This window comes from Nanorana parkeri, unplaced genomic scaffold (genome assembly GCF_000935625.1).
Source record: "Nanorana parkeri isolate BGI_ZX_2015 unplaced genomic scaffold, ASM93562v1 scaffold145, whole genome shotgun sequence".
In the NCBI taxonomy this organism is placed as follows: domain Eukaryota; kingdom Metazoa; phylum Chordata; class Amphibia; order Anura; family Dicroglossidae; genus Nanorana; species Nanorana parkeri.
The window spans coordinates 1702522-1727366 of NW_017306413.1; the positions used below are offsets into that span (position 1 = coordinate 1702522).

At 40.8% G+C, this 24845-nt stretch overlaps 1 protein-coding gene across 1 annotated transcript in view; it reads right to left on the reverse strand.

The window, feature by feature from the left end:
- The window catches only part of ADARB2 (adenosine deaminase, RNA specific B2 (inactive)), a 450356-nt gene that overhangs the window by 116527 nt on the left and 308984 nt on the right, over positions 1-24845 (reverse strand). The gene's annotated exons all lie outside the window — the stretch shown is intronic.

The window sequence follows — 24845 nt, forward strand, 5'->3', positions numbered from 1 at the left end:
GCAGATAGTAGCTGTCATGCTTCACTTTTTGCTACACCGGTATGGCAGCCCCGGAGCCCTCCTTTAACTTTAGGAGGCTCTTAGCTACCTCCATGGGGAGTCTTCCCGCTGCTTCTCTTCCTGAGAGCATGTTCCCTGCCAGCCAATTTGCAAATAGCACCCCTGACTGACTACTAGGGCTATCTGTACAGGGGGTTCCAAGAGACAGATATGACGACAGATTCAGGTCATTAGACTAGCTGCATTTCAAAATACACAACTTTATTAATTGGTGTATATTGAAATCCACCTGGAGTTTAGCTTCAAACAATTAAAAATGGAGACATACAGTAGATTACACAGCTGATTTACGGGCGAAAGCTTCGCGCTGCGGTTAAGGAGGTCTGATATAATGGAACACATTTCCCCTATTCCCCTACGTTGTCTGACCCATCAAATGATTTAATATTTCCATTATACATTCGGAGCTTGCAGGTCTTTATACTCAGAAGATGCAGTTTGGGGAGGCATTAGCTTGGCTCCTATTTGTGTGATAAGACTTCATGTAACACCTCAGTGCTGTTTACTGTTAGTGATCTTTGAACCAAATAAAAAATAAGTGTTTTGTGACCACTGTGGATTGCTCTCCGAGAGCACAGAGCATAGACCACTGCTCCTTCCTCCGCACTGCTCCTGACTTGTAAATACCAAACCGAGACTAACAGGAGAGCTTAACCATTGAATTACGCAGCCGTCATCCACAAATCACAATATAAAGGCTATACAAATAATTCTCTTCTTTAGGCACTTGTTGGCTGCCCCTAAGTTCTTCAATATATATGAATGAAATACAATTTATCTACATAATAAGTTTTTTTTTTTAGCTCAGGTTAAGAGATTAAGGTAAATGTGACGTCCCGCTGTTACTATGGGAACTAGAAGCAAACCTGACATGCACTCTACCAATTTGACGAGAATTGTTTTAGGACTGACAATGGTATTTGCTAGAGCAAACTAAAATATCACATATTTACAATATGTGTAACGATTAACGTTTTCGATTTAACGTTTATCTGAAAATGATTTGTGCCATGGATTTTACGTCCATGCTTTGTACAAACTGTGTCTTTAAAGCCCATGGATGAGCGGAGTGATTTTGATGGAACTGATTTTGCTTTTTGCCAAAGCAGAAACTTTCAATTTTGTGCACTGAGCTTTTATTTTTTATTTTTGGGTGGCGGGGGCATCCTTTTGCATAGTTTAGTTTATTACATTTAGTGTTCCTATATTCTTGTGTTTTTCCAGTTCACTATTTTTGTTATTTTGTATTTGACATTTTGCTGTTTTTAATTATGCTTTTTGTCCACTGTCCCTTTTTTTATTCCTATGAAACAAATGTAAATATTGAAGCTAATGACCCACTGCAAGGGTTAATGTTTAATATGCCCAGATTTCTTCTTTAAAGGAGAACTATGAGGTGAGTGATTTTCACTCACCTCATAGTTCTAGCCGACCTGTGACAATGAGACTGTCACAGGTCGGCTCAGTAGATCGGGAGGTGAGGAACACATACCGGCGTTCGCTCACCTCTCGATCCTGTCATGGCTCTCTACCGTGACAGGGGAGGGGCTGGATTCCCCCCACTCAGATCCGCCAGCGCTGACTGACGGAACGGACGGGGGAGGGGGCGGGTGCAGCTGGCTCTGCCTTTAGATAGGCAAAGCCAGCTGTCAGTCACGCAGCTGGGCGGATCCCGGCACAATTGTCGTGATCTGCTACAGCTGCGGCGACTCAGTATACCGCGAGCAGCTGCTCGCGGTATATTGAGCTGTCTCAATATACCGCGCTTGTCTATCCCAGGCCCCACTGTCTTATGTGCGGGCCTGGGACCAGCACGGCGGGTCTCTGTGGCTGGATCGAAAGGAAGATCAGCACACTTCCAGCAGCTGATCTGTCCACTGATCACTGGATGTGATGAAGTGATGTGTAATATATCACTTTTGGTTTCAGCCTGTCATTTCTCTGGCTGCTGTAGCCGTAAAAAAAGCTGGTAAGCAGATCTCTGCTTTGGGTTCCCTAGGTGACATTAGAGGTCTGATAGACCGCTGATGTCTCCAAAAACATGACCTGTCACTGTATCTGTGCTATCACATAGGGGGCTTCTTATATAATTGCAGTAACGTTAAGTGTAAAAAAAAAAAAGTACAGTAACATAACAAATACAAAAAAACACAAGCGTCGGGTGCGCCTACGTGCTCAGATGATGACTGCACCACATATTTTTCAAATCACTGAGACCGTCAGAGTGCGAACCAAAAATTCTAGGGCTATCAATCACTGTTAACACTAAACTGTTCAAAGCTTTTAAATGTCGCATATAGCTAATTTTGGATATGGTAGATTTTTTGCAAATTTCGCTGGCCCATGCAAATTTCGCTAGCCTATTTACCCAGCACAAATCCACCTTTTATATTTTACCAAAGAAATTGGGTAATAATAAATGTTTCATTACATAAGGTAGGGAAAACTGTTTTTATTTTGAAAAATGTTGGTACTTAAAAAAAAAACAAAAAACCCAGTAGTGATTAAATACCACCAAAAGAAAGTTCTATCTGTCCACAAACAAAATGCTATAAAATTAATTTCAGTACAGTGCTGCGTGACTGAATAAATATCAGTCAAAGTACCACAGCGCTGCATATTAAAAAATGGCCTGGACAGGAAGGGGGTTTAACACCCCGGTCAGTGGTTAAAAATCGCCAAGAAGCACCTTAATTTGCCTTCACCATTAACTCCAATTTATTGTTGCAAAATCTACCAATTTTCACTGATATTTTTAGCAAATAAAACCCTTAAATTTAGCTTATTTTTATTTACAACATTATATGCAGGAGTTCTTAGATAAAACTAGTGATGGGCCAAATACACCTGAGTTCGGTTCAAGTGCAAACTTTAGAACATGGAAAACAATTGAACTCGAACTTAATGAAAGTCTATGGGATCAGAACTCAGAAAAGCAAATGTCCCCATTTTGAAGGCTTTTATGCAAGTTATTGGCCAAAAAAGGATAAGGGGGTTTGGGTACTGCCTTGGGTGACATGTATCAATGCATAACCCACTTTTAAAAAATACAGTTTTTAAATGAGCAGTGATTTTACCATTGTTTAAAGTGAAACAATAAAAATTAAAAATTCCTTTAAATATAATGTCTGGGGAGTCCCCTTAAACTGCCTGTAAAATGGCACATCTGTACAATGTATAGAACCTGCTGCAGCAAAAATGACATCGATAAAGAAAAAAAAAGCATGTGGTTCCCCCTCCCACACATGTAGGAATGTTAGGAAGGACCCCATTTAAAAAAAAAGCCCATGAGGTTCCCCCTTCAAAGTCATACCAGGCCCTTAAGGTCTGGTAGGAATTTTTAGGAGGAACCCACCCCAAAAATGGGGGAAAAAAAACATGGGGTCCCCGCTAAAATTTCCAACCAGACCCTTGATCTGAGCACAGGCCTGGCAGGGCAGAAAAGGGGGGGGCAGCGAGCGCCCCCCCTCCCTGCCATACCAGAACACATGGCCATGATTGGTCAGGTGCATTGCTTTACTCAATCAGGGCTGTGCGGTGCACAGTGCCTTTTGGGGTGCCCCAGATGAACTACTGATGTTTGAGTCGAACTGTTGTTGGAGTCGAACCTCAAGCTCATCCCTAGTTAAAACTGCTAGATTAAACCTCGAGATCCATATAGGGAGGAAAGCCTACCAGTTCAGTCATTAAAACTGAACTCGAGACACATAAACTTTCATTAAAATATATTCCTCAATAGCCAAAGAGGTTATAAATCCAATTTGTGTGCTCAAAACGGATTTTCAAACCAGATTTTACCTTCAAATAAAAAAGTAGCAGTGACGTTATCACAGTGCTGTGACTAGCCTGTGCAGAGAGGAGAGCTGTGGGCTGGAAGGAGAGAAGACAGCAGTGACCAGTATTTATTATAGGAAGCTACTGTATAGAGGCAAATTGTCATATTGGATCACAGCACAGACCCAAAAAAATAAAGCTCAAAGTGTTTCAATATTTAAATAAGAATATACGTCTGTCTTGTATTTGGACACTATCTGCTTAAAGTGTTTCATTAAGGCTTTGCTGTGGTGCACCGGTCCACTCAATTCCCTTTATTTTAGCAATCTGGTGATCTGAGAATCTGAAAATCCCTGCTGGTGATGCAGGAGAGCTATTCCCAAACATCTCCACTGCTGGCTCCTATCTGTCTCTTACATACAGAGCACCTGTTGTAAAACATGCCAGTATGTAGACATTTCTCCAATCCACTAATCAGAGTCCAACTTGCTTTGGAAGCATGAATGTGGCTGGTGACACAAGAAGCAGCATGTTTAGCAATTACACTCTCAATGACCCTGTGAGGTGAACTGTAAATTTTGGCCGCAGTAGATCGTATAAAACTGATTGATCTTTCTGAGACCCTGTCATTTTTTATTTCACCAAAAATCTCACCATAAGATCATATGTGCAATTAACATAATTTATGCAAACTGTAAAAGCCTCCCCTGTGCACACATTCAAAAGCCCTGAGACTTCTGCTGGGCGCCGCCATTTTGGATGTGATGTTTCCAGCCCCAGCAGACTCAGAGCCCTCAAAATAGGTTATGTATAGAGGTGAGGGGGGGTGGCAGAGGAGTTAAACCAGCACAGAGATTAATTAGACTCTTGCAAAGAAGAAAAGGGCTATGACATGCAAGAGGAAGGGGACTGTGGTAGGGAACTGACTTGTCAATTTTCCTGGGAAGTTCAAAGGCACATTGCAAGTGAATAGAAAATAATTTATGGAAAAGAAAAACACTGCAAGTAACCATTTAAAATACTTGAATTGTCTGTGCTTTTACCTACAATTTTGATGACAATGTCTCCTTAAGATAAACTGCATTGTTTCACTTGTTGCCTGGAATTAGCTCAACTACATTCTTTGTGAATAAGGTCATCCACTGCTGCACGGGAGATCCCAATACAGGTCTCACTGAATGCAAAACCAACACCAATGTTTCTCGGCTATTGTCCTGTCCCATTACGAAGAATGCATTTAAATTTATGTATGACTGTTTATTGAAATGAGAGGCATATCATACACTGGCATCAGACAAGAACATTATGTTGATACCAATGTATGATGTGCCTCCTATTTGAATAAACACCTACTGATGTTGCAAGATAACAGTAAGGATGGTAGTACTTAGATGTGTAGTAATATTGAGGCAAGAACAACAAAGGCTTAAAATGTATTGCTGTAGCTTTCTCTTTCCCTGGTCACTGTTTTCATTTTAATGTAATTTATTTAGAGGGTAACTAACAAAAGAGGTAAGCAGCTCTATGAAGTGTTGAGAATTGTCTTCATTCTACGAAAGCCTGTACTTCTATGTCCACTAGAGGGAGCCATTGGTCACCAATGTGCTGCTCTTTCATTGCATTGTTGAATTTCAAAGAGCATCTCTGTATTCTTTTGAGCGGAAAGTCTACTTGAATAATTACTGGCTTCATAAGGAGTTGAATACTGGTAACAAATGATAAAATGTAACTGCGGTGAATTTGCACAGTGTGTTTCCAGCAAAGATCTATGGGAGGGTTCACAGGAAGGCAAATATACAGGGGCCTTACTTTCTGTAACACATCTACCACTTAACTACCGCTAGTCTCTTCACGGTTCTCTCTCTCTCTCTCTTGCCCTTTGCACTCGGCAGAGCAGGATTATTATATGTAGTGTTAAGCAGATAATTATGAAACATCATTCAGCGTAATGACACAACAGAAGTTCAGGAAAGAGCAGAAGCTAATGTTTGACCAAGTCTGCCGGATTCAGAGAACAGAAATCCTTTCGTGTGGAGTTTTTTTTTAAAGCAAATATAGATAAAACTGGCAAATTTACACATTCTATTTTTTGCAGAATGTTATTTCTGTTACCTGTCGGTACATAACACCTAGCTTTGTATTAAATTAACATAGGTGGCTTACTTTTAAAGGGCAAACAAGGTGAAATTAAAGTAGAAGATAAAAAGAAAATAACAGTTTCTCCTGTTTTCTATCAATTAAAATACATTTTAAAACAGAAGCTCTGAGTTGATGTTTTGACCCTTTATATTTGCAGTGGAATTTTCCCATTGCTTAGTGAATGTCGTGAAAATTTACTTTGCAAAGAATACCCAATCACATGCAAGGAAAAAAAGAGTTTAACCCCATTCAATAAGCGGAAGGAAAATTCCCTTGCAAAATTAACAGCCTATTCACCTTTAGTAAATCAACCCCTTTGCATAGCTAGAGCAGCACCAAATTACCATACTGTACCAGGGAACTCTTGAATATTGGAGAATCTAGCTATTCAGTAATGGGGTTCCCTCTGGCCTGGGTAACCACATGGCTAACTATCTAGCTAGATAATGTCAGTGTCAATACTCCATCCTAAACAAATCATACTGTACCTATCTGAGTGCTAACCATGGGCAAAAACTATCATACAAATTATTAAGGGGTCTATCCACAAAGCTGCCAAAGGATCCAGCCGTAGCTTCGGCTGATCCTTCGGCTAGCTTCAGTTGGGGGAGCCCTTCGGTTCAGTCGAACCTAAGGGCTGCTGTACGCGCTATTCAGTATAGCCCGTACAGCACCTGAAGGCGGCTGAGTGGCTCAGCCGAGCCGAAGGCATTTGCTTCGGCTCGACTGAGCCAAAGTGTCAGCCGAAGCGGGGCGAACGGCCAGCCGTGGGCGGCTGTTCAGCTGGGCGCAGCCAGCTGTGATGTCATGGCTGGCTTTGCCCAGTAGTAATGGCAGATCAGTGTCCCCAAATGACCTGGGGACACTGAACTGTCATTAAACAACAATCACTAAGCTAAGGGGAAATTCCCTTACAAAATCTCCCTCTGAATGAAAGTTCTGGTATCAGGTGTAAGTATCAGAGCATTTGGCCGAGTATGAGTACTCGCCCAAATTCTCAGTATTGGCACCGATACCGATACTAGTATCAGTATTGGTGCATCCCTATAATACATATAAAGCAAACAAAATTTCTTAGTTTAAAACAAGTCAACAGCCCTAACCTATAAAATCATTCAAATACAAATTATGACATCCTAAAACCTGCCCATTCAGCATGAAAACATACGTATGTAAGAACCATTTATAACAAAAAAAGGTTTGTGCTGTCCCTATATTGGATGGGACCCAGGGTCAGGTGAGGATCTTAACCAGTACCAGTATGAGTTAAATAACTCTGAATATTACCAAGGAAACAATTTTCTTATGTATACATCTGAAATACATACGTATGTGCCACAGTGTGCAATAGATATATGAATATCATTAACCTGAATATAATGAATAGTTAAATCCTGCAGTGAGAATGAGTTTAAAAGTATGGAACCCTGAAAAAACCAATAAAGCTGGTAGAAATCAATCTAAATGGACTACTAATGTTCCTTTACTAACTAAGTGATGTACTGGCGTATTCATATGGTTAGAGTCATAAAGTACAAGGTAAAAGGAAGCTAATCAATATTTAGCTTTACTAGAATGCACAAAATGTGGATAACAGTGAAAAATTAATATTACATAAGTGAGAACATAACAAAATGTGATTGCAAATTAAACTAAAATAGTAAAATTATGGTCCAACTATAAAATTACTTATGCGATGTAGGCTGCCCATATCAGTAAGACTGGGCTCTCTATTTTTCTAAGTACCCCCTGGAATAGTTTTTAAACACATATCTTGAATAACAAAAAAAAATGTGGGTTTCCCCCAAAATCCATACCACATCCTTATCCTTGGTATGGATTTGGAGGGGGACCCCAGTTAAAAAAATATATATATTTATTGGGGTGGCGCAAAATCCATTCAAAAGCCCTATCATTGATAGGAGTCTAGTATGAATTTAGAAGGGGTACCCAAGCAAAAAAAAAAATAGTACATCCTACATGTGAGCTACTTACCATCCCCCCAAGAATGGTTTTATGTTATCTCAAGGTATTGTGTATTTTTACTGCCCTTTAAGATGTTAAAAAACTACGTCCCACTAAACTATAGGCTTTTTTTTTTATTGGTACATGTCCTCAATGCCAGTGCACAGATACCCATTCTCTCTTTTTTCCCAAAAGCCTCCAAATTGGCCTTGAAAAAAGGCAGAAAAGAAAATTGGCTTCCACAGACTTCAATGGGGTTTGCGGATTCTTTCTTTTGTTCGGCAAATGTAGACATTGTGGACAAGCAAACTGAACTTTGGTTTGCTCATTACTAGTCAGGACTTCCTGTTTGCTCATGTAAAGTGTCACTGTTTTTATTGGTTGCCTATGTAAGGTCAGGATTGCCTATTTGTTGCCCAAGTATAGTCATGATTGCCGCAGTATTACGCACATTTGTTGCCTACTTGCTGTCACTGCTGCCAGGGTTGCCCACAGTTGTTGCCAATGTATTCTGATAATTGTCAGTGTGTCACCAACATATTGCCATTATTGGTAGTGTGTTATGCAAGCATTGCCACAATAGCTTGTGTGTTTTATGCATATTACCATATTTGCCGCTATATAACCACAGTTATTCGTATCACACAGTGTCTGCACAAAGGACTTCTATATCAGAATACTCCACCCAGTAAAATTGCATTATCCTTCATATATAAATGAGACGTTTCCAGATGCCAAACAGGCACTTTTTCCAAACATGGAGAATTCCTTGCTTAGAAAAGAGGACCAGAACCCAGTCAAGATGCTTTAGGGATCTTGCATCTAGGAAAAGGTTGCATTAGTGATGGGGGTGGACTAGAGTTGCCCTTGCAAGAAATTAGGGGCATGTGAGGAGGAACATGATATGAAACAAATACTTCAAATGTTTTCTTTGCCCAGGGATCCTCTTCAGCCAATATCCACCATTTCAACTTTGATATTTACTTATAAAGCACATGCATATGTTTTATCTCTTATTTGCTCTGAAAAAAACAAGTAATCCAATTGGCTGCTATGAACAGCCCTCATTGGCTGCTATGAACACCTTAATTTTCTCTGTATATATTCATAAACTAGTTCTCTGCCTAAAGGTTTAAACTGCTGCAGATCACTATGGAAACTGAATTCAAAGCTAAATGCTTTACTAGCACTTTAACATTGTTGGCCAATGGACAGTAACAAATAAAACAATGCTGCATAAGAGTGCTGCTTATAAAGCCTTGGGTGGTGAAGGCTTACCTTTAAATTGAACTTTGCTTTTACTTAATTAAACAGTTATTATTATTTCACATACCAGAAAATAGTATATGTGACATTGAACTATTTCTATTATTTCATCACTGTGGATTTGTCACGTTCTTTAAATCAGGGTCACCAGCAACCTCTTTTAAAACGGAATAATCAGCTCTTATCTGCTTCGCTGACCATGTGTTGGGCATACATCTGTTACAGCAATACAACTGTACAGAATAATTAATTGCACCATTATAAGTTGTTACAATGTAATTCAAGAGGGAATCCTGTCAGCCTACATACGCATCAGCAACATAATGCTTGCTGCTCAGATACAATAGATGTCAAATGACCAACACTAAATGTTGACCAATTGCCACCAAACCTATTATGTGCAAGGACGTGGTGGTGGTGGTGGTGGTGGGGGGCTGTTGATGATAACTCTCCTGAAGATGTTCAAACTGCCATGCATTTGATGGCTGTAAAGCAGTGGTTCTCAACCTTTCTATGGCCGGGGTACCCCTTGGTAACATTTTCCATGTTGTGGTGACCCCCCAACCATAAAATCTAGTGATGCACCAATACTAGTATCTGTGTGGGCTCTCGGGAGCCTATGCGGGCTCTCAGGTGGCTAGTCTCCTCTCTCTGATCCTCTTCGGTCGCTGATGCTGCAGCGCCATCTAGGAGAACTGACACTGCCATGCTAGGAGAAGGCTGAGGAGCCTCTTACCTAGAGCAGCACAAGGCACATGGGGACCCCCTCAACTGTGGGTTGCGACCCACTTTTGGGTCGCGACCCACAGGTTGAGAACCACTGCTGTAAAGGGTGATATTCTTCCTAGGTTAAATCATTGGTTAAAAGAATGTTGATAAAAAAGGGTTTGATTTGTCTCTGTGGGGTATCCAACCTTCCCAATACAGTGAAAGCAATATAGGACAGTTTTCTCCTCACAAAATCTCAAGGAATAAATGGAAGTAGAGATGAGGTTTGGGTTCAATGCCACCATGATTTCACCACCACCAAGAGTTCAAGACAAACCCTGTGCGTTCAAGGTGGCCCTGGTGAATTAACACAGGAATTAATCAGACTGAACTCTCTTTAACTGTAATGCACTGCTTAGCCTTTGAACTTAGGTCAGGTGGCTTAGAAGGGCCAAAGGAGGACCTTTGGATAAACAACCCCCTCACAATACCGGGGTGAGGTCATAGCAGCTATATTCACAATGTGCTTTATCTGTGATAGGAAAGCATTTTCTGGTCATTGTGCCCTTATTACTATTATTATTGGTGGTTATTGGTTATTGCCCCGCCCCCCCACCCATTCATCGGTGGTCAGTCAGTGGGAGCAGAGTGTAGCTGTACATTTACCTGAGTAGCACTGCACAAGTACCATGCTGCTTTCTCCTGGTTCTGAGGAGTCTTGCAGCATCAAACAGGACACTGTTTGAGCAGTTCGCTAGCATTCAGAGTGGATTATCTAGCTAGTGCTCTATAAGTAGTCAACATGCAGCCTGCATTGTCAATCCATCTGGTCTTGGCGATGTACAAAGATAGCCCCCTTGCCCCTCTATGGTACGCCACTGATCTTAATGCTGCTGCTGTCCTGCAGTCTTTCTATGCATTACCACTACCATGATAACAGACTGCATGTGTTTTTTTACAGGGCATTTTTCTTTTTGCTTGCTACTATTCTTTTTTCACTTAATTTTTTCCCCCCCAGAGACACTTCGGTAAAAAATGACCAGCAGCAAGGTTAGGTTTAACCTACCCAGGTAGAATTGTCCAAACTGTGTAGATACAAAGGCATGTGTGTTTTCTACAATAACAATTACAGTGAAGTATGTCAAATACAGTGGTGAAAAAAATTAAAGTAACATTAATTAAAATTACTGCAGACCTAAGCACCTACAATCACTGCCCTATGCCTTGCTTTTCAGCATTGTGGTTGATTTTCTTTCTCCATTTGAAAATGCTCTTTCCTGGTTTGGGTTTCAGGTGTCTCCTGCCCCTTACAGCAGGGGCTGACTGGCAACTTTTAGCCCTGGGGGCAAGTACAACCCAGAGGCCCATGGTGAAGCGACTTGGCCCCCCTCCCGCTCTGCCTCTTCCCCGCCTTCTCCCCGCCCCTGCCTGCCACTTTTGCCATCCTTGTAACAGTAGTGTGAATGTATTTATCGGTTTAGGAAATGTAAAGCACACTGGTAGTGGAGGGATGCCACGTCAGGGCTGTGCGCGTATACGACTGCTGCGACCCTGGTAGTTCTGCCACTAACTCAGAAATACATTGTACAGCATTGCAGAATGGCATTGGCTATAGAGAACTACAATTCCAAAAAATACATTACACAACAATGCAGAATACCATCAGCTATGGCATCAGAGAGGCCCGGGGGGCAATTGCCACCCTGCCCCCCGGCCCAGTCCGCCCCTGCCTTACAGGGTTCCAAGGGAGACACCTTTGCATCTGCGCTCTGGCTGGCACTATGGACGCCTTCTTCTGCCTGTGTCTGTAGGATGTAATGCAACTCTCCTCCCTGTGCTTCTTCTCCCTCCTCCAAGTGAATGATTGACTGCACAGCTTGAGGCTGCCCTGTCCCTAGTACAGGCTTTATGTGATGTAAGCAAAGAGTGAGCACCTCTACCCAGAATTTTAGAGATAATGTTTTAGGATCTGGACCCAGCGGCAGTGAAAAAATAGAACTGTAATTACATTTACACACAGATGAAATAAAATACTTTCTGGAGATTGGTTTTCAGGCTCCCTCAGTTTCATTTCAGTAGAAAGCCTGGAACCTTTAGTACTACTTTAAGTAGAGGCAGGACTGTACAAAGGCTTCATAAATTGGCCAAATTGTGTAAACAGAAGGCAGGTTTTTTTGTCAGGAATTTCATTTTCAAGTGTCAAAAAAAGATGCCAACTTGAATATTTTCACTGGCAGCAACCTGGGAGCCATTCTGTAGCATCACTTCTTGCAGGGCATGTTGCTGAATACCAGTCAGCTTTTTAGACTTTGGGCCTTGGGCAATCCAGAACCTCAGAGTTCTCCTGCAGTACCACCTATTGGTTAATTCAGCGCCCAGTCAAACATCCTAGACATTTAAAGGGTAAGTTCACCTTTTCACAAAAAACTAACTCAAAAAACCCTCCTCACCCCCTTTCCCTCCAGTCCTCTGTTTGCTTATCTGTAATGATGACCTTCGGCCACCACCCACGCCAGCTTGCATAACATTTCCGCCACTTTAAGGCTCTGTTCACACTTAGGCGTATCGAATATGAGCGTTTGTCGCGTGTTTCGTGACGCGGGTTTTTACCGCGGTTCGCGGTAAAAAAAAAACATGCGACAAACGCGTGTTTTTGAGGGCTACTTGGCTGTATCCCAATGGAAACGCGCAACAAAAACGCTGCAAAGAAGCTCATGTACCTTTTCAGGCGTAGGCCGTTTTGTAGCGCGTTCAGACGGGCTGAAATACGGCAAGGTGTGAACCATACCCATAGAAAACAATGGGATTTTAATGTTTGAGCATTTTGTAGAGCGTTCGTAGAGCGTTGAACGCGCTACAAAACGTACAGGTGTGAACCAGGCCTAAAACTTCACTACACAGCCCTAGAGGCTGTACTGCATAGCAAGATAAAGCTTGCAATGGGGAGCAGTGACTGATCAGCGCAACAAGGTGCAGTTACAATGATAAAGTATAATGATTTACAACTGTTGACATGTTTTGGATAGGATTACTGTTTTGAACTAGCCTGTATAATCCACTTGTATGAATGTCATTATTACTGTGTGAACAAACTATGAAATATACAAGTTCAAAATCTTATCTGACACAATAGTATATGCTAACAACCAATCAAATATTGATTGTCACTAATCTGACCACTGTAAGCTGCTAAACGTTTATTTACTTTGTATTGTTGTGCGATGGCTTATTGCACATTGTACTCAAGTTATTTAAGAAAACAACTCTTAATGCAGACAACTGCAACTGTATAGAGCAGAAAATGAACAGATCATTACAGACAAAAAGGTGAAAATACATTCTTTATACATTGTGCTATTAGCTCAAGCAGCTACAAAATTCTGACACCATATATTTAACACTTACATTATTGAGTGAAATATTTTGTGAAAAAGTCCCTGCAATGGTGGGAGGTGTTAGGTAATATAAAAAAGTGACATTCATACCTTTTCATTTTTAACCACTTTCATTATCAGGCCTCCATATTTCTTATTTGTTACTGGAATATTAATTAATGCCTGGGCTCCGTGGCCGTTGAAACACTGTTTGTGTTGAGTGAGATGGATTAATATTGAAGGAAGATTACAGAAACAATCTGTAAGCTGGTCAAAGCCAGCTGGGTCACCTTGATGTTTCCCAAATGAAAAACTGCACGTCAGAATGATATCAATATTCTTCATTGTGGGATAATAAAGAGCCCTGGGGCTTATTTATCAAGCCTGGCAATGGACTATAAAAATGTACTTTAGCTTGTTGGCAGGATTCGGGACTTTTCTCCATATTGTTCACATAGCAGTCTGAGAAAAATGACACTTCATTGGTAACACTGCATATCAGAACAATTGGAAAACCACTAAAAGACCAGAATTTGTATCCAAAGGCTTATGAGACTCTGTATCTAGGACAGCCTAAAGTGAAAAAAAAATTGTTGATGGTTACTGGTCCTGTGGGCAGCCTTTCTAAAAATCTTTGGCATTCAACACTTCTGGGAGCGTAGGATGTCTGTGTTCACTGCTACATGCTGTGGTTCCATCCGCCGCCCCCTACGTCATGGCAGGACCTAGGGGTTGGAAGATGGAACCACAAGATGCAGTGAGGGACAGTGTAAATTGCTGAATAGCTTGAGAGATGCTGCAGCGCTGGAACAGATGTGTGGTAAGAGACACGGGTCACCACAAATATAAGTATAACACCTTATCATTTTCCTTGGATTTCATTTCAGGAAATTTTCAGCAGGTTAAAAAGCAAGCACTTATTTATAAGACTATTCACATCTGTTCACACCTAGGCGTATCGAATATGTGCGTTTGTCGCGCATTTCGTGACACGCGTTTTACTGCGATACGCGGTGAAAAAACGCGCGACAAACGCGCGTTTCCGAGGGCTACTTGGCTGTATCCCAATGCAAACACGTGACAAAAACACCACAAAGAAGCTCATGTACCTTTTCAGGCGTAGGCCGTTTTGTAGCGCGTTCAGACGGGCTGAAATACGGCAAGGTGTGAACCATACCCATAGAAAACAATGGAATTTTCATGTTTGAGCATTTTGTAGAGCGTTCGTAGAGCGTTGAACGCGCTACAAAACGTACAGGTGTGAACCAGGCCTAAAGTAATGGTGTCCATTTCTATATAAACACAATTTAAATGGTATAAATTAAAGATGGAACGCAGTCAAGAATCATTGTACAGAATGATAAAAAATAGATTCCAGGTGATGCTAAGGATTTGTACCAAAACATGTTTTCCTTAAGTTCCATTGTTGTATCCAAGTGCAATATGTGCAATGGCTAGTTATATATGCACCACACAGAAACAACATGGTCGGTATATTGTTCCCAAAACAAAACCAGAATGTGGACATAATCTCCATATAGCATAATTACCCTTAAAAGTACAAAGTTCTCTTCAATGATCATTATCTTTTCTCCAAGAAATAGGGGGCATAATTTTTTAGGAAAAACATTTCCCCACAAGGTAAAGTTATATTTACTAGTTCTATTCACAATATGGGATAGAATGCAATTATCATCGTGACATACATTTTTAGTTTAAAAAACAACTGAACAAATAATGTTTTTTTGTGTGGATGAAATGCCAATTATAAACCAAACACAAATGTTTATTTTATACTTCTCCCAGTACTGCAATAAAAGCATTAATCACCCTGTGCCTTTAATATTGGGAAACAAGATTATAGGCATTTCAAGGGATTAAGTGAACTTCTAAATATTCAGAAAAGAGACTAAGGTGGGAATAAATTAATGGAAGCCAGTGCTTTAGGTTTTAAAATTAATGCATTAAGGCATCGTTGTCTCCTGACATTTTCCTTTGCTTTTGTCCCCCTGTTATGTGATGATTATGTTATAGGTTTGTATTATATAAACCTTTTTATCCACTAAGAACAAAGAAAATGCAAAAATGTTTCTAAAAGAACATTTGAATGTGATGGAACTCTATTTTCTTTTTTTTTTCAAAAGAATGAATTAAAAAACTCCAGTCTGATTTACAAAAAAAAAAAAGCTAAGCTTCTTCACTCAAAGGGAACCTATAATGGTTTTAGATCAATTGTATTAACTTTCTTTTAAGTTTACAGTTTTTAAATCTGTTTTACATATTTGTTTTTATTTTGTTCTATAACATCCTTATTTGACAAATAAACAATTGATACAAAGTACACCCATGACACTGCTTTTGTTCAGCATTCTGAGTTTTGTAATGACAGAGCACAGTAGCAATGTGTAGAGTATTGAGGCTATTAATTTGTGAGGGGAATTTGTGGTGAATGAGGGGATCCCTGGTGAATTCCAGCTGGCCCTTAGAATCCGTTCCCTGGGGGATGCCATGTCACTTGCTCAGCACTTCAGTGAGCGCCAATCCAAGTTAAGAGACCCATCCACTCCTTTGTGGTCAAGGGTGCTTCCTACTCTGCAGGTGCAGTTCCCTAGCTCAACCAGCTCAGTGGTGTCCCTTTGGCTGTAGGCTTATGCTGCTTAGGTATGCCCACTGTCTCTTTTTGGCAACCCTAAGGCCCCGTTCCCACTGTGCGATATGCAAATCGCGCGTTTGTCGCGCGATTTGCATATTGCGCGACATCGCGAGATTTGCCGCGCGATATCGCTTTCAAGCTTGCATTGAGCAAGCTTGAATCGCAGCTAAATCCGCTCCAAAAAGGGTCCTGCTGTAGCGACACACGACCCGCGACAGCAGGACCCTTTGCCCCATTGAAATGCATTGGAGGGCAATATCGCGGGAATTACCGCGCGATAAATCGCTCAATGTGAATGGGGCTTAACAGTTTAGCAGTAGGTCGATATCTCTGCAGTCACGGTCCTGACAATTTATTTTTGTAATTTGTCTTTTTTCTCTAAAACAAATAAAGTGTAAAGAACAACATGTAATATATTGCAGCACCTTACCAATCCTTAGACATGGTATTAGTTTGTCTTTTTTTTTTTTTAAGGCTTTTTTCCCTTTATTTTCACCTGGTGATCCTGCAAAAAAGATACTTCTTGTCCTGTCTTAAGGTGACAACACTTACTCGCTCTACTGTATTTATGGGGAAGCACCGTATCCCCATAGCAGGGGGGAAAAGTGTTCTGTAGCAGGATTAAAATATGTAATGTCATTTTTTTAATCAATTACCTGGATTAAAATAGCTTCACATTGTCCTGAAAACACACACAGATATACATCCTATCCTTATCTTCTTCAGCAGCAATATTCACCTCATCCATTCCAAGGTTTATAGTCAGCCCCTCACATATTTTGATTCACTCTCATACTTAATTTCAATATTATTTAATAAATATTTTTTTTCTTTGCTGTAACCATTAATCAAATGAAGACCTTCAACCTTTAGGCTTTCTTAATGGCTCTGCGGAGTTATTAATTGGCAGTGGTCTTAATTGTCACATATGCTAACAGTATCTGAAGGAACATATAGCTAGCATTAAAATGTATTTGCTTGCAAACCATTGTATGTCGCGCGATTTGCATATTGCGCGACATCGCGAGATTTGCCGCGCGATATCGCTTTCAAGCTTGCATTGAGCAAGCTTGAATCGCAGCTAAATCCGCTCCAAAAAGGGTCCTGCTGTAGCGACACACGACCCGCGACAGCAGGACCCTTTGCCCCATTGAAATGCATTGGAGGGCAATATCGCGGGAATTACCGCGCGATAAATCGCTCAATGTGAATGGGGCTTAACAGTTTAGCAGTAGGTCGATATCTCTGCAGTCACGGTCCTGACAATTTATTTTTGTAATTTGTCTTTTTTCTCTAAAACAAATAAAGTGTAAAGAACAACATGTAATATATTGCAGCACCTTACCAATCCTTAGACATGGTATTAGTTTGTCTTTTTTTTTTTTTAAGGCTTTTTTCCCTTTATTTTCACCTGGTGATCCTGCAAAAAAGATACTTCTTGTCCTGTCTTAAGGTGACAACACTTACTCGCTCTACTGTATTTATGGGGAAGCACCGTATCCCCATAGCAGGGGGGAAAAGTGTTCTGTAGCAGGATTAAAATATGTAATGTCATTTTTTTAATCAATTACCTGGATTAAAATAGCTTCACATTGTCCTGAAAACACACACAGATATACATCCTATCCTTATCTTCTTCAGCAGCAATATTCACCTCATCCATTCCAAGGTTTATAGTCAGCCCCTCACATATTTTGATTCACTCTCATACTTAATTTCAATATTATTTAATAAATATTTTTTTTCTTTGCTGTAACCATTAATCAAATGAAGACCTTCAACCTTTAGGCTTTCTTAATGGCTCTGCGGAGTTATTAATTGGCAGTGGTCTTAATTGTCACATATGCTAACAGTATCTGAAGGAACATATAGCTAGCATTAAAATGTATTTGCTTGCAAACCATTGTAAAATGAGCTGGAAATGGGACACCCCCTTCTCTTTGATGTTATGTTTGCCTAATCATTGCTGTCTTTTCTAGTTAATGAGGGTTATAAAAGAGTATTTAACAAGCCTTCTCCTAGCTGAAAGGAATATGGTGCTCTCAGATTTCGTCAGCCTTATTCTGGAGACTTTGGTTTTAAAAAATCAAAAGCTAATGCTCATCAAAAAGTAGAGGAGGCTCGGGGGTTTCCTTTTTATATACTTAAATTTAAAAGTTCGTTAAACAATGCTTATTCTTTTTTTTAACTTTATTTAAACAACCTACATGAGAACTCTACACATTTGTGTGATGCTCAGACTCCTGCCCCATCTTCCAATCTGCAGTTTCAAAATGATAAATGTGGCAACCAGGGCCGTAACTACAAATCACAGGGCCCCATAGCAAAATTTTTATGGGGCCCTCTCTGCAAACAGAAAAAATTACTCATTACTACAGTGGTACAGGGCAGAGCTACAACATTTATTATTTTTTTATCATATAATAAATGGAATTAAAAAATGATGAACATTAACATGCATTGTGCTATGACAGCCAATTAATACTGAATGAGCTGTCAACATACCACAATGCAGCCAAAACCAAACATGAACCCTTTTTCTTTAAACAGCACACGGATGTGTGCATTTCCTACTACTGTATTAATTCATTTTTCTAATATTGAACATTTTAACAATAGACACATAGACATAACCAATAGCATACAAAGATAAAACACCACCAGACCCACTCCCACTGCACCCACTATCCTCCCACCCATTTATTTAAAAAAAATAAGGAAAAAAAGACCACCCCTTTCCCCTCTCCCCTCCCCACTCCCCACACAAGGAAGACCTTGGGGGTGAAATGTAAAATTATTTATAATACAATAATTTAAACTATTTGTAATATAATTGATTTTTCATTGCCCAGCATGCCCCCACTGTTACTCTAAAATCAGGAATTATATTTATAAACAATTCACAAAACCATTCACGCTGCAAAACTCTGTGAACATTCATTTTGTGCGAATTAGAGGAAAAAGCAAACATTATTAAAATATTTTGTTTCCACTGTGACAATGTGTGTCATTGTGTCATTGTCGTTGATCAATGACATATGTGTTTTTGATCCTAACATGAAGTATGTATCAAGGACACGCAGCAACAGAATTGTCAGCATAGTTAGTACACTACAACGGGGCAGTGCTACAGATAAAAATTAAAGCAGTGCTAATAATAATAGCCTTAATAATATTTTATATTATGCTAAATATTTTATATATTATACACACCTATTCTTCAAACCTAATACAAACTTCTTTAAACTCTAGCTTCATTAAACTTTTTTTTGTAGAACTACAAACCTCAGCCCTCTTATGAGATTTTAACAGAGGTTTAAATACAGGGTTAATTTCAGTCTGTAGCATAAGTTCAGAGAGCAATAACTGTACACTGCTAATATAGATAAGCAAATGCTTCTAACTGCAAGGAGGGGGATCTGTGACTAGAGGATCCTGGGTTCTGACTTCAACCCTTCTATACTGGAAACCCATGTGGGCTGCTATGGCTGTTGTTATGCCACCGGTGGCAAATATAGGCACAGCAGCCCAAGCAGCTGATATGGAGCCTGGAGGCAGGGGGTACTAAGTTGGGGTGCATAGAGGGTTTGTAAGATAATTGCCCTGCTCTATTCATTGTTACACCAGCCCGGTAGAATCTATTCCTTGTGATGGGAGTGGCACCAAAGGAACATCATCCAGCAGATCGCCGTGCACATGGGTCAACATTGTTAGGTAGGTAGCGGGTCATCTAGATTGCTGTGGATCTACATCACCGGAAGACATGATTAACGTTGGATTTACATCAGGGAACATTGTTTTTTTTTTTCATTTATTTATTTTATAATAAAGGACTGTTTTTAGAGTTTGAGTGTTTTTATTAAGCCCTCATTCACATGAGAAACGGGCAGCCCGTACAGATCCGTGCTGTGTGCACAGCCATATCAGGCCACTCCCGGGAAGGACAGTTGCTGCATGTGATTACACGCAGCAGCCTGTCCTTCTCTATGATAGTACACGGCCGTACGCCACCCTACGCTCACCCGACCTGCACGACCGCGAGGGTGTCCGTACTCGTACGCTGACAGGATGGATTGGGGTGAGCAGGGACACCCGCACCCATACAGACGTGCAGGTCAGGTGAGTGTAGGGCGGTGTACAGCCACGTGCTCCCATTGAGAAGGACAGGCTGCTGCGTGTAATAACACACGCAGCACCTGTTCTTCCCGGGAGTGGCCCGATACGGTCCGTGCATGCAGCACGGATCTGTACATGCCGCCCGTTGCTCGTGTGAATGAGGGCTTACTGTTTTACACTTTTTTAAATAATGAGTAACAAGGGGTGCTATGTACTCTGTACCCATTTATCTGGAAGGGTGGGGGGGGGCAGATATCTTTGATCTCCCTTGTTCTAGGGGGGGACTTTCAGATTTTGTCCCCCAAAAGGTAGATGAGGGTTTGCAGGAGGGGGACCAGGAATTTGAGGGGGGGGGGAGTCAGCAAGCAAGTCCCCCAAACCAAACCAGGCCACATGCCTTCAACATTTGGAAGGTACCTGGTAAGGAGCCCCCCCCCAGGAGAATGAATATGGGATACAAAGTACCCCCTCATTTTTTAAAAAGTGAAAAAATAAATAAACAATCTCCCCCAATATAAATTCAGCGTCAATCACATTGTCTAGCGATGTAAAGCCACACTAATCACAATGACACATAGGAGTTGATTTACTAAACTTATAAACACACCATGAACATGTATACACCTCTGTAGTGTGTTCCCTCCCAGCATGATCTATGGGTGGAATCTAAACACCTTTGTAGTGTGTGCACACCCAGCAGGTGTGTTGTGCAAAGCCCTGCATGAATTTGCAAGGTGATGTTGTGTAAATTAGCTCTATGTTGTGTTGCTTGCGTTGATGAATGCAGGAATGTAAATGCATGAGTTAACCATTTTTGTCTAAACTGTGAAGCAGCATTATATATGCATCATGTGCATGATTTTTCCATATATGGCATTAGTGGAAATATGTTTTTAGAGACTTTTTGGTTGATAAATACGTTTTGCTGTGTAAAAATCACACGCACCTAGTGCGTGCGTGTGTTTAGGTTAGTAAATCACCCCCATGATGTTGACCTTTTAAGTAATATTACTTTCCGTTATAACTTTTAAAAAATGATTTTTTTTCAAAAACATCTGACAAACTGTGGGATTCCTTACGTGTCTGTATAGAAGGCAAAGCAGAGGTGCTGTCCATAGCAACCAAACAAGTTATAGCTTTTATTCTGCAACTTGCACTAACAAAAATGAAACCTGGAATATGATTGGTTGGCATTGGCAGTGTTTTCACTTTTCATTATGGGCTTAGCTAATGGTACAAAAAAATAAAATAATTTGCAAATTGTGGTTACACACAGCTACCAGATTCCCCTTTACCGTAGTCACCAGGGAACGCTGAATTCTGACTGGTTACTAGGGATTACTGGCCATAGCTCTTTGTCTTATTAAATAAGCCCATTAGGTTAAATTTTGTCTAAATTAACAATCCTAATGCGCTCCAGTGCACCCTGGTTTCCTTCCACCATCTCCTGCACTCCCATCCTTAATTAAAAACTGCTTGTAAATCAAAGTCTAAATCACGTCTGCATATTATCTGCTGATGAAATGAGATCTTATGCCCTCTTTTAACTCATCAACCTTCATTAGCATTTAGCGAGCCTACATTTACCCTGACACATCAGTAAACACTTAGTAAAGTGATAATTTCTTATGAGTGATTTTTATGAACTTTAAATATGGCATTAAAGAGATGGAAATATGATGCCCTCTGACTCAACAAATTTGAAGATATTCTGTTTGTTTAAGGAATATGTACATTCTTATGCGTTTACAGAGCTTATAGATTGAAGTAGGTTGTAGACATTAGATAGCAAACAGGATGTCAGCACAAAGACTGGTGTAGGGCCCCCCTGACCCCCAAAGGCATGTGAGGTACCCCAGAGGCAGGGAGGACAAACATTTCACTCCCAGGGATGAATTCTCAGCCAGGTTGTGGGATATAAGTCACTTTAAGTACTTTTTCAATGCTTTAATGTAGAACAGCCAAAACTGCGAGAGAGGGCATAGGGCTACCGACATCAATTACATAAATAGACTCCAGACTCACAATTTCCTTCTAGCTTCCACAGTGCAGGAATAGATCAGAGAATATGATCAGAAGATGACACTGGGTAACAGAACCACAGCTGGATAGAGGATGCACTTGAGATTCTCCCTGGGAGAGACACCAGACTTTTTACTGAGGTCTCTGCCATCCTGGCCTTACTGGCACCTCCAGTAATCAAAGGACTCCTCTATTTCTCCTTCCCAGATAGTTCCAGGCCCTTCCCGGGTCCACATGTGGCCTCCCCCTGGCTTGAGGCCTAGTCAGCTTCCCCAACCTTGTACAGCCTACCCCCAGGCTAGGCCTGGGGCAGACTGCCCTGAGCACATGACAATTCCTGAGTATTTATGCACTTCCACAGCATGCACCACTGGCCATGAAACTCCTAGTGATGGGCTGGCGAGGCATAGACAATTCCAATGTTCTCCTATTGGTTGCCCCACTCTGTGGCAGGGTCACACCCCCCTACAGGTAGGGGCAGGTAATAGCAGAGAAGGAATGACCTAGCACCTAGGAATGACCAAATGATCACAAACTACAAATTAGCCGGAGTGATTACAGTTCCAGCAACACTAAATTTAAAGAGCCACTCCACTTAGGGTGGAAGGGGCTACACCGGCTACTGAATGGACTTATGTCAATGTGCATATCTTTGTACAGGGACCATCTTATAATTGAGATGCAATAGTGTATCAGCTAAACAAACTACAACTATGACAGACTTTGGCCAAGCTGGGGGTGTCTGGTGAGGGCTAATGGAACCAGAGGAAAGGGCATACCTCCTAGCTGTACTGAATTCCACAGGACTGTCTGAGGATTTCAGAAAAATCTTGGTGTCCCATGCATGGGGTATGACCCTCAGCCAAGTGCCGGAATGCTCCACATCTGAGAGCATAGATGTTGCAAGTGACAGACACTGAGTGCATGTACCCCAGGTCTCTTCCTTGGTGCAATTGTATATATGTATTATAGTGCAACCGTATTGTGGGTCTTGCCCTTTTTCAAGACCACAGGTAAGTTAGAGAAAGGACAGGTGCCCCCAAAATAGTTGCCGTGCACAATCTGTGTGCCGTTGCTGAAATAAATAAAAATATCTGGAGAAAGTCTAAATCAAAGAGATCCTTAAAATTATAAATGTTTACAGTTTTATTAACAGAAAGGACCAGATTATTATGTTTCTGGTAACACAGTTTCACTTACTCAGTTATTGTTAATTACTTTGCTAAGTAATCAAAAAAGATGCTCTGTGGAAAACAACTTAATTATAAATTTGTTAATACCTAGCAGTTGTTTATAAAGCGCCGGCCGTTCCGTACTACATGGAATTGCGGTGCATAGGAAATTCCAGCCACTAGATGGAGCCAGGGGCATAGGAGATTCCTAGTGTCGGGAATGCTGTGTGAACGGCATTTACACAGCATATGGCTAGGTGGAAATTTTATACATCAACCCCCTAGTGTACTTTTACCATTATGACTATACAATAAAATTGACCTACAATCATTAAAATCAATGTACAGCAAATTAATGCAAGAATCAGAATTCATCTTTTACTAATCTGAATGCAGTAAAATAAAATCTGGTTCCCTGTTGTTGATGCACTTTTGCACACTTATTGGTCTTGCACATTTTAATTGCCATATGTTCAGTACAAATGCTCTGTATTTATAGTATCTTCAGTAATATCTGTCTTCACATATCTGCTAAAATCTGTTTCAAATTACATTGGAAAAAAACAACCCAGCATTGATGTCACCTGCATTAATGGAGATGTTTACATGCTCACATGGGTAACGCCTGTACATTTGCTTGCTATTCTTTGAAATTAATTAAGATGGTTCCATTAGCTGAGCAACAAAGACAAGATAAGAATGTTCAAATTCCCAGTTATTTACACCTCGTCAGATAGGTGAAAATTAATTTCTGTGTAGGACAGCATATACAGTATATGAAAAGTGTTACCATTCAGTTTGAATGGTATAGCTGCCAATGTTTCAGTGCAGTTGCATCTGTGATTAAAGTGTACCGGTGCTTTCTAACAAAACATGGAACTTGGTTCAATTTATGTTATTAGACACCATTGTTTTCACAGCATACTAGTAAATTTCAAAGGGCCTCCAATGACCCTCTGGAAAGTTGTCTGAATATCTCCAAACAAGTTTGGGGATAGAAACCATACCACAATGTGGATGTCATGCTGGCCAACTGATAGATTCCCACATGACATTGTAAAATGCAATAGGGAAGGATGTACAACTTTCAGGGCAGTAGACCGGATCTTTCTCTGCTGCATTAAGTTACACGTACAGGTTCCTCTCCCAGCTTGTGACTGGACAGTAACAAGAGAAGTAGCACAATAATGAACACATCTATCTATCTATGTCCTCCTATGACCCAAACGCAGCATATAGTGGGCTACTGCCTGCTATTTGCTCACAGTGCAGGGCCACGCTGCAGTCGGGAAAGATACCAATAATATTGTCGGGATCCACCCTGTTGTCTGATTGACAGCTGGCTTTGCCTCTGTCTGTCCCTTCAATAGTACTGGAGAAACAGCGACGGGGAGGGGGCATCCCTGACAGTCACTTCTCTCTGCAGTGAGAAGCCACGAGCCAATCGATCAGCACTTCGTGGTCACTCAGCTCTCGGTACCTGCAGTGTCACACATCAGGTCTAAGTATTGGGGAGAGTACACTTTTCTTTCCCAATACTTCACCTATAAAGCAGACCTTTACCCGCACTGACTATAAATGACATCAGCATACAGA